Below are 11,025 nucleotides of genomic sequence, written 5' to 3'. Positions count from 1 at the left end.
AGCTTATCATAAACATCAAAAATATACAGAACAACCCCTTTAACAGAGAATTATCTGGAAAAATATTATTAGTTCCAAGGTTGAAAAACCCTGTTGTTGAGTATGCTGATTTAAACAAATAGTCTCTACATCTTGGCGGCTTACTTATACATGTGCCCATTGAAGATTGGCTGCTCTTCTGCTCCACGTGCCCTCATGGCAGCTTCCATTGTGTACCTAGAATCCCAGTCAATATGGCAAAGCAGAAAGAAACATGTTTAATAATACACTGACATTGAAAACTTCTCGTAGAAGTGACAAACCTCTCCTCTACGTTCCAAAGCAAGTCTTCTTGTCTATTGGTTAACTTTACTGTGTAACAAATTACCCCAACATTTTTTTAAAGTTCTTGTTTGTTTGCTTGCTTGCTTGCTTGCTTGTTTAGAGAACATGGGGAGGGGCAGAGAGAGGGAGAGAGAACATTTCAAGCAGGCTCTGCACTCAGCACAGAGCCTGATGCAGGGCTCAATCCCACGACCCTGACACCATAACCTGAGCTGAACCCAAGAGTTGGACTCTTAACCAGCGGAGCCTCTCAGGCACCTGGAATTAACCCAACATTTAATGGCTTAAAACAACACACAATTATTATATACTACCTTTTATGGATCAATAATCTGGCACAGCATAGTTGAATCCCTTTTTCAGGAACTCTTAATTGCTGCAGAGTGTTAGGCAGGGCCACAGTCCTCTCAAATATCAAATGGGACCACATCTGCTTTTGATCTTACTCAGTGGTTATGGGCAGGGTTCAGTTCCTCATGAGCTGTTGGACTGAAGACCTCAGTTTCTTGCTGAATAGTAGCCCTCTCCACCAGAACAAGCATGCATGAAGAGCCAAGGAAAGAACACCAGAAAGACATAAGTTATAGTCTTTTATAACTTGATAATGGAAGTGACATCATATCAATTTTCTATTCATTTCAAGCAAGTCACAAGATCCAGCCCACAGTCAAGGGGAGAGAATTACACAATACCACTTCAGGGTTCCTGAGTTCAACAGAGTGGGATGTTGAATCCTTTCACAGGAAGGAGCACCACATAGGGAAAACCTAAAATATTGAGTGCAGACTGATACAATCTGCCTCTCCAAACATTTTCCTCTTTTCTAATTCATGAGGCTCAAACTGGGGGAGGAGTGAAGTCCTACTTTTAAATCATGGCTTTGAGTTTTGGATTATTATATTGAAATGGATATATGAATTTCTGGCTGAGAGAAGAAAAAAAAAACTATATTTTATGACTCAGAGTAACCAGAGGACCTTATGTCACCCAAGAACAATCAAAGGGTTATAGAACCACTCACAAATTTCACTCAGGGGAATTAAATGATATAAACCAGCTCCACACAATAAATTTAAAGAGACCATGGAAGGCAAACATAAAGTTTCATCATATCCCCTGAATCTGTTTGTTCATTCCTTTACTCAACTACTGCATATTGATTACTTACTATGTCCCAGGCTTATCCTAGGCAGGAGAACACCCAAATGAAAAAAACAAACAAAAACTCCTGTCCTCATAGAATTTATGTCCAAATGCGTTTGGGGAAGATAGACCCTAAAAGAAATAGTTTAGGTATGTGGTATTTCAGATGGTCATACGTCTTACAGAGATAAATAAAAAAGGGAAAGAGATGAGAGACGTGAGATTTTCAGAGGTGAAGAAAATCCCCACTAAATAAGATGGAGCTATGAGCCATGCGAATATCTAAAAGGAGGTCATTCAATGTAATGTTTATATAGTCTTCAAAGGAGGTATTTTGGACATCAACAAGAAACACTGTAATTATAAGCCCAGCAAGCAAGAGACTTTTTCATTTAAAAAAGCATTTACAGTTTGTTTGGAAACACTGGTTGACATGGCTGTCATGAACAATTATGTAGAATGCTAATTCTTTTTTGCAGACCTTACCTTGGCTTCAGAGCATGTTGAGTTGGGGTCTGTGGTCTGACTCCTACCCTTGAACCACACAGAGGGATGGAAACTAAATATAAAATATTCTCACTATTTATAACTGTAAGCAATACGTTTTTTTTTTTAATCCTGTTCCTTTTTTTTGGTTTTGTTTTAACATTGTTGGTTTTTTTCTGAGGATACCAGGAGAAAGTAGGTAATCCAGCTGGTGGGTCTGCGGCACATTGCTTTAACTCTCCTCACCCCTCTTACTTCACTATTGCTTGAAAACTCTTTAAGATTCCTATTAGTTGAATGATAGTCTTTATAGTTTCTCCTAATGAGAACAGAAATTTTCTAAATTACCTGTACTGTCTTGACAGGAATTTGGGAAAGAGGGAGATTCTACACCCTATATAGTCCATACTCTTTTTCTAGAATGTGTCATCTTGCTATATGGAAAGAGCTGGAAATGAAACAGATCTCTTTTTCCATCTCTGTCTCCATCTCTATGAAGATTATAAAGAGATACAGAGAGAAATAGGTCAAATGCTTAACATTTTCCACTTTGTGTAGTGGCATAATATACTTCTTTTTTTTTTTTTTTTTTTTTTTTTTTTTTAGAGAGAGCGAGCACAGGCAGACAGAATGGCAGGCAGAGGCAGAGGAAGAAGCAGGCTCCCTGCCGAGCAAGGAGCTCGATGTGGGACTCGATCCCAGGACGCTGGGATCATGACCTGAGCCGAAGGCAGCTGCTTAACCAACTAAGCCACCCAGGCATCCCAATATACTTCTTTTTAAAAAACCTATTTGTATATTTAAATTTTCCTACTCTGGTCAAGCAATGCTTTTATACTAAGAAAAAAAAACAATAATTATTTTTTTTAATTTAAACGGATGATAGAATCACAGCATGCAATTTATCTGGGGACTATGCATCTAATAAAGGAGCTATTTTAAACTGAGGGGATACCGAGAACTCAGTAGCTTTTGAAGATTTACTCTAAAGTGTTGCCACTCATGCTTAACAAAAGTGTGTCTACCTTGCAAATTAACATACTATGCATTATGCACAATACAAATTTATTTGGGGACAATCCTAAGACACTACATTTTTATAGTGCTCTTCAATTTGCAAATTGCTTTGACATTTCATTTCATTTGATCATCCTAATGACCATATTAAAATAAAGTCAGGTTTTATTAACCCTGTTTGGATGAGGAAAAGAAGCACAGAGCATTCCGTGATGCACACTGACCACAACACCAACTGCTAAGCCATTGCTTTCCCTACTTGACAATGTTGATTTTTATGCTTGGTTAGACTGAATGGTGAATTGAAGGAGGCGAGACTCCCCAGTAATTGAAGTAGGGTCTCATTCCTCTGTATATACACATCTTACTTTTATTTCAGTCCCATGGATCTCTGTTCTGTTTTTAAGATGTGATTTCCATGGAAAAAGTATCATGCCCAGTTCTTTCCTCTCTAAATAGCATCATATGCAGAAAGAATAGGTATATATTTACTTCATAGAGTTTCTATTTAATGATTTAAGTGACTAAGAGGAAAATACTATGAGTAAATATATTGTTTTTTTTTTTTTGCATTTTAGCCAGTAATTCTTTTTTTAAAATTTAAATTCAATTAACCAATTCATAGTACATCATGTTTTTGATACAATGGGAAATTAAAGAGGGCATGTGATATGATTAGCCAGTACTTGTAAAATAGTTTAACAGATGAGTTAATATGTTACTATCTTAACTATTTGGAAATTTAACCAGTTTATGTTTTCATGATCTGGTAACAGTAGATTTGATGATGAATGTGAAATCAGCAAGAGACTGATAACAAGCCTAGGAGAAAGATTAGGAATATTCTATACATTGCAAAATAACCATCTTTAGTTATTTTAATCATGAATAGGGATGGTAGAAGATCTCCTAGGGTTAACTATATCAGTTCCCTCTTTTCTATGTACATTCTGCTTTTCACATGAGAATTAGAAACTCATTAGTCTGGAATCAGAGATGTTCTGAGTGGTTTGGTTGATCAATAGAATATAGTGGGCATTCGAGGACTACTGAGCCTAGCTCTTAAGAAATCTTATAGCTTCTTCTCAGACCTCTTGGAGCACTCATTTGGAAGGCTCCATCTGGGAATCCAGATGGCATGCTGGGAGATGCCTACACCACCCACAGAGGCAGTGTGCAAGTGCTCTGGTGGTCAGCCCCAGCTAAGCTTTCAGCTTTCAGCTAGTATCGTGTAAGTTGGCCATCCTTCGATGCAACCCATCTCAGCCTGTAGATAACTCCAGCCCTGGCCACTACTCTCATTATAACTGCATGGACAAAACCCAAGTGAGCCCCCACCCCCCTGAGCTGGGCTCAGCCAAGTAGGAAAATGTAAACCATGAGGAAGAATAACAAATGGTTGCTTTAAGCCACAATGTTGTGTGTGTGTGTGGGGGGGGGGGATGATTTGTTATCTAGCAAAAGAGAACTGAAAAGGTGAGATCTGAAAATTAAGTAAATAATGAGTTAAAAACTAAAGCATAATTCTTCATAATGAAGCAGAATGTATACCTGCGCTCAGGCTCTGACACGAAGTGTTTTAAGATTTGGGGATCAGTAACATACTCTACAATCTAATCTCTTCATCTTCAAAGTGGAATATTAAGGTGTTAAAAGAAGATGTAATTTAAGACATGTGTTGCTCTCTGACAGACTTCCATGTACTCTGCTGTGAAGGTCAGTAAGTGTGTCACTGACTCTGGGCACAAAGTATAGAATAGGGGATCAACAGTTTTTAAAGACAGAAATGATTACAAGGAGCCAAAATAGGTTGGCAATGATCATGACCTGACAAAACCAACTTATTTAATGAAGTATTTAACAAGATTGTTGGTCCAGTAAAGTGAAGCATGTATAGACATTGTTCATCTGTGATACTTAGCTCCTTCAAAATCTTGCTGGATTCCACTATATCTTTTGCACAATTACTTTTAATATTTCTACTAGGTCCTTGTCCTCAAGCAATAATTACTTGAAAGTATTTTTAATCCTATAATATTCTTCCTTTGACTCTATTCCCATGTTATTGGTTTTATTGCTTTCATGTCTTTCCTCAAAAAACCATTCTGCATTGTTCTGCCACAAGTTTCCTTGTTTTCATTGTTTCAAGTCCAGTTCTTAGCAGCTGTTTATGCTTCCATTATTCTACGGAAATTGCCTATCCAATGTTATAGATAATATTTTAATTGCTAATCTAATTAGCCTTTTCTCTGTCCTCACCCTCTGCTTTATATCTATCCCATGTTAGTGGGTTGACAGTTCCTTTGTTCTATGTTCTCTCCTTTGTTGTCTCCCATGGCATCTTTGGGTCTCTCTGTATTGCTCTGACTTCTATTCTTTGTCTGCTCTGTCCCCTATTGCTCCCTTAAAAGTAACCTGTATCTATGGTCCCCTTCGTTCTCTTATTCTCAATATTAAATGCTCTGTCTTGTCTCCAATATTTCCAACCTCTCTGTAGAGAATCTCTTGATATCCCCAGATCTTGTTACTACTCTCTGACTATATACTTACCCTTCTACAGAATCAGATTTTAGGCTTGCATGAAAATGCCAACGTTTGGCATATTCTTTTTGATCCTGTGCCATGAAATTCCTGTCCGTCCTTGATGTGAATAATTCTGTGTCTGGGCTGGGTTTCCACTTTGCTCTAATGAGTGGGGTTCTGCTACTCCTCTGTTTACCTGTCATTGGATGTTTCATGTTCAATCCTGAGTATTTGATGATAAAGTCAATAAGAGTCAACAAGGCTTTGAGGACTTACAGAAAAGGGTTTCTATGTTAAACTGCATATATATGTATGGATGTGTTTTGTGTGTGTGTGTGTGTGTGTATAGTATTTTGAGATATCAGTTGATGTTTCCTTCCTACTCCCAGTAACTTCTGTTGAAAACATGGGCATCCACCATTCAGACACGTAAGCAATGAAGGATCTGTTGTCACATGGAAAAGCTATTAAAATAGAGTATAATAGAATACAGAAAGTAAAAAAAAAATATTGGGCATTGATGTTTTTGAGATGCAAGGAGTTGAACTTTTGGAGATTCTTAGGCTTTTGGCTTTAAAGTTTGTTAGAAATAATACATTTTGAAGAAGACATATTTATTACAAAGGATTTTATGTTTTCTGTGGGTCTTGAGAAGTTTTATGATCCCTTAGAGAAAAAGATGTTAGGAGAACCAGGTGGGTTAGTGAATCTTTTAAGACAAAGAGATTGGGATTCACTTCCCAGCAGAGTCCAGGTAAATATGACTACTGTGTTTCCTAGTGCCCCAGTATGGCATGTGGATAGTAGTAGAAATGATTATATGAATTGTCTTGGCACATACAATTTCTGTTGAAGTGTAAATGATTACATTAGAGAAAGCTTGCCACCGAAGAACAGAAATGAGTAAAGATATCCCCAAAGTGAAAGAGGAGGTAGAAGAGATGTGAGAATTACTTGGAGCTTAACAAACTCTTCTTTCAATAACATTTGTTATATGCCTACTCTGTGCATAGAACTCTGCTTCTTACAATGTGAGTCCATTATATTTTATTATTTTATTCTAATTAGAATGCATTTTATTTATAATTCAGTTGTTTTGAAGCCCATGACAAAATGCCTATGAAAAGGGAATCAGTGTGACAGTCTGGAAAATAGAATTATTCTGGTGTCTGCTGTTCCAGGTCTCATATGCAGCTGAAATTTTTGGTGGTTAGTAATCTTGGGTAATTTAACCAAGATATGCATCTTTGTTAGGAAAACATCTTGAAATCGCAAGAAGATTTCGACTCAAGTTGCCATAGCTAATAGAATCCAAGAGCAAGAAACAAACTATGCTAAGTGCAGGGGACTGGGACCTTACACAGTCCTTAGAAGAATTAGAGGGCTTGGTTCTAGACTGAGCTTCAAGGAAATCCTCCCAGAATAGTGACACTGAACTGGGACTCCAGAAAATTTATAACTTCTGCTTCCATCACAAAGACAAAGAATCTGAACTCACCACTAGAATGGCTGAGTTTGAAATCACACCATTGTAGAAGAGAAACAGGGATTGGGAAGCTACTACTGTTGCTTCAACAGTTCCCTCTCCAAATCCAGAGAGCTGGTGCTTTGAACCTGAAAGGCTGAAAAGACAATTCTGGCAACCATAATTTTATGCAGCAATAGAAAAATCAGTAAAAAGATGACTTTTAAAATCTGATTAAAGGACATCTATATGATGAAATCATTTTTTTAAAAATTTTTATTTAAATTCAATTTATTGGTTTCAGGGATAGAATTTAGTGATTCATCAGTTGCATATAACATCTGGTGCTCATTACATCAAGTGCCCTCCTTAATACCCATTACCCAATTACCCTATTACTCCCCTACCTCCCCTCCAGCAACTCTGTTTGTTTCCTATAGTTAAAAGTCTCTGAAGATTTTTCTCCATCTTTGTTTTCATCTTATTTTATTTTTCCTTCCCTTCTCTCATTTTTTTAAAGATTTTATTTATTTATTTGACAGAGACAGATCACAAGTAGGCAGAGAGGCAGGCAGAGGGAGAGGGGAAAGCAGGCTCCCTATAGAGCAGAGAGCCTGATGCGGGGCTCGATCCCAGGACCCTGAGATCATGACCCGAGCTGAAGGCAGAGGCTTAACCCACTGAGCCACCCAGGCACCCCATCTCATTTTTATTATAATAGTTTTGGTATAGATTTCTTAGGATTTTAAATATGTCAAATCATGTCACTGACAAACTGAGATAATTTTACTGCTTCCTTTCCAATTTGGACACATTTTACTTTTCTTGCCTAACTATTAAGCAAGAAACCTAACTGGTTAGAATTCTAACCTACTGGTTAGAATTTCCAGTACTGTGTTGAAGAACAGGGTAAGAACAGATATCCATATCTTGTTCATGCTTTCAGGGAATTAGCTATTTTTTTAAAGATTTTATTTATTTATTTGACAGACAAAGATCATAAGTAGGCAGAGAGGTAGGCAAAGAGAGAGAGAAGGAAGCAGGCTCTCCACTGAGCAGAGAGCCCAATGTGGGGCTCGATTCCAGGACCCTGGGATCATGACCTGAGCTGAAGACAGAGGCTTTAAACCACTGAGCCACCCAGGTGCCCCATGCTATGGGTTTTTGATACATGCCCTTTATGAGGCTTAGGAAGTTCCTTTTTATTCTAGTTTGTTGAGTGTTTTTACAATGAACATGTTTGATTTTGTCATTTTCTTCTCCTTCTGTTGTAATGATCTTATAATTTTGCCTTTCTTCTATTGATATTATATATTTTATAGACTGATTTTTAGATACTAAATAAACCTTGCATATCTAGGATAAATGCCTAGGTGATGATGTATAATCCTTTTTGTATTTTTCTGGATTCATTTATTTAGTGATGGATGATGGGTATAATCCTTTTTGTATTTTTCTGGATTCACTTATTTAGTATTTTTACATTCTATATTCACAGAAATATTGGTTTATAGTTTTATTGTATGTCTTTGGTTTTGCTATGAGGCCAATAACGGCTTCATAGAAATAGTTGGGAAGTGTTCTCTAATTTTTGGAAGAGATTGAAAAGAATTGGTATTCATTCTTTTTGTGTATTTGATTTTTTCTCAATTTTTTAAGACTTAGCAAATTATGGAAGTTCACATTTAAATCCCTAGTTCGTCTTTACGTTTTTTTGTTCAGATTATATGTCTTGTGTTTTTCACTTTCGTATATACTCTAAGCAATGTTTTATCCTTTTTTACAACAGTTAAATACTTTCAACATTTCAAGACAAAATTATGTACTTTATATATTTGATCTTCTTCATAAAAGCTGATTCTTTAAGATATAAAATAAAATCTACACAAAGCATTAAATCATTTTTATAAATATGTTAAATAAATTTATAAAAACAGTGAATATCGCTTAGATGACCCAAGACTCTGAGTAAATTTAGTAATATTTCAACAAAATCTCACATCTAAATTAATATGCCATAATTGTACATTTTAAACTTAGGATTAATATTGTTATTCTTATAGACATTAAAAATATATAAATTTTATAAATATAAAATATATAATATCTCATATAATCTTAACATAAATATGTAAAACAATATAAGTATATATTTTATATGAAACAATATAAATATATTATTCAGATATTATTTAAGTGTTTAAGTATAAACATATTAATATTATGATATTAATTCTCCCAAAATAATAACTACTATGATAAAAAACAACTACTATGATTGTAAAATGTTTTTCCTATACTATCAAATATAGCATGTGGGGAAGATAGATGTGGGTGTTTCTGCCTCTTCTTAGTGTTCCTCCTGTACTGCAATGGCTTCAAAGCTAAAGTCTGCATTTCTAACACTTCTTTGCAAGTAAGGTTCTGTGTACAAAATTTATATCATCACAGTATTTTACACACACACACACACACACACACACACACACACACACACAGAGGAATATTACTCAGCCATCAAAATGAATGAAATCTTGCCATTTACAGCAATGTGAATGGGACTAGAAGGTATTATGCTAAACAAAATAAGAAAGTCAGAGAAACACAAGTACCGTGATTTCACTCTTAAGTGGAATTTAAGAAACAAAACAAATGAACATAGGCGAATATGAACTCTGTGAGGACAAAAAACAAATAATAGTAAATGAATTTAATTATGTGAATAAAAAATTGGTATCAAAATTCAACTGTGTATCTATATATTAATAAGAAAAAATCTGAAAATGAAATTAAGGTAAAAGTTAATTTATAATGCAATCAAAAGAAAAAAATTTAGGAATAAATTTAACAAAATAATTGCAATATTTTCATTCTTAAAATTACAAAATATTGTTGAAATGAATTTAAAAAGACCTAAAGAGGGGCACCTGGGTGGCTCAGTGGGTTAAAGCCTCTGCCTCAGTTCATGTCATGATCCCAGGGTCCTGAGATTAGGCCCTGCATTGGGCTCTCTGCTTGGCAGGGAGCCTGCTTCCCCCCCCCCCTCTCTGCCTGCCTCTCTGCCTATTTGTGATCTCTCTGTGTCAAATAAATAAATAAAGTATTTTAAAAATAAAAATAAAAAAATAAAAAGACTTAAAGAAATATAAATGCATTCCATATTCATGGATCAGAAGACTTATAATAAAATGACAATAGTTCCCAATTTGATCTGGAGATTCAATACAGTTTCTTTCAAAATCTCAGATGCCTTTTTTCTTGCAGAAACTGACATGCTGATAGTAAAATTCAGATGGAAATATAAGGGATTCAGAACAATCAAAACAATCTTTAAAAAAGCAAAAGCGGAGAATTCAAACTCTCTAATATCAAAACATACTATAATGCAACAGTAATCAAGACAGTGTGGTATTGGCATAAGGATAAATATAGATCAATGGACTAGAAATGAGACTCCAGAAATTAAAACTTCATTGAATGGCCAATTTGTTTTCTACAAATGTGCAAAGATATTTTAACAAATGGTGCCAGGATCACCACATATCCATATGAAAAAATAAATTTGGATTACTTATTTATACTGTATAGAAATTAACTCAAAATGGATCATATGTATACATGTAATAACTAAAATTATGAATTTCTTAGAAGAAAACACAGGCATAAATCCTTATAATTTTGGATTAAACAATAGTTTCTTAGATATGACAGTAAAAAGATAAATGACAGGGGTATCTAGGTGGCTCAGTCGGTTAAGCATCTGACTTTCTTTTAGCATCTGACTCTTGATTTCAGCTCAGATCGTGATCTCAGGGTTGTAAGATAGAGCCTTGTGTTGGTCTTCCTGCTCAGTGGGGAATCTGCTTGAGGTTCTTTCTCTTCATCTATCTCTGCCCCTCCCCTTCCCACATTCTCTCTTGCTCTCTCTCTCTCTCAAATAAATAAATCTTTAAAACAAAACAAAAGATAAGTGACAAAAAAAAAACCCATAAACTGGATTTTTTGTTGGTTTGTTTGAGAGAGCATGTACACATGTGCACAAGTGGGGCTGGTGGGGGCTGGGAGGA

The sequence above is a fragment of the Mustela nivalis genome (assembly GCF_964662115.1).
Source record: "Mustela nivalis genome assembly, chromosome: 8".
Taxonomy (NCBI): domain Eukaryota; kingdom Metazoa; phylum Chordata; class Mammalia; order Carnivora; family Mustelidae; genus Mustela; species Mustela nivalis.
This window is presented reverse-complemented; position numbering follows the sequence as displayed.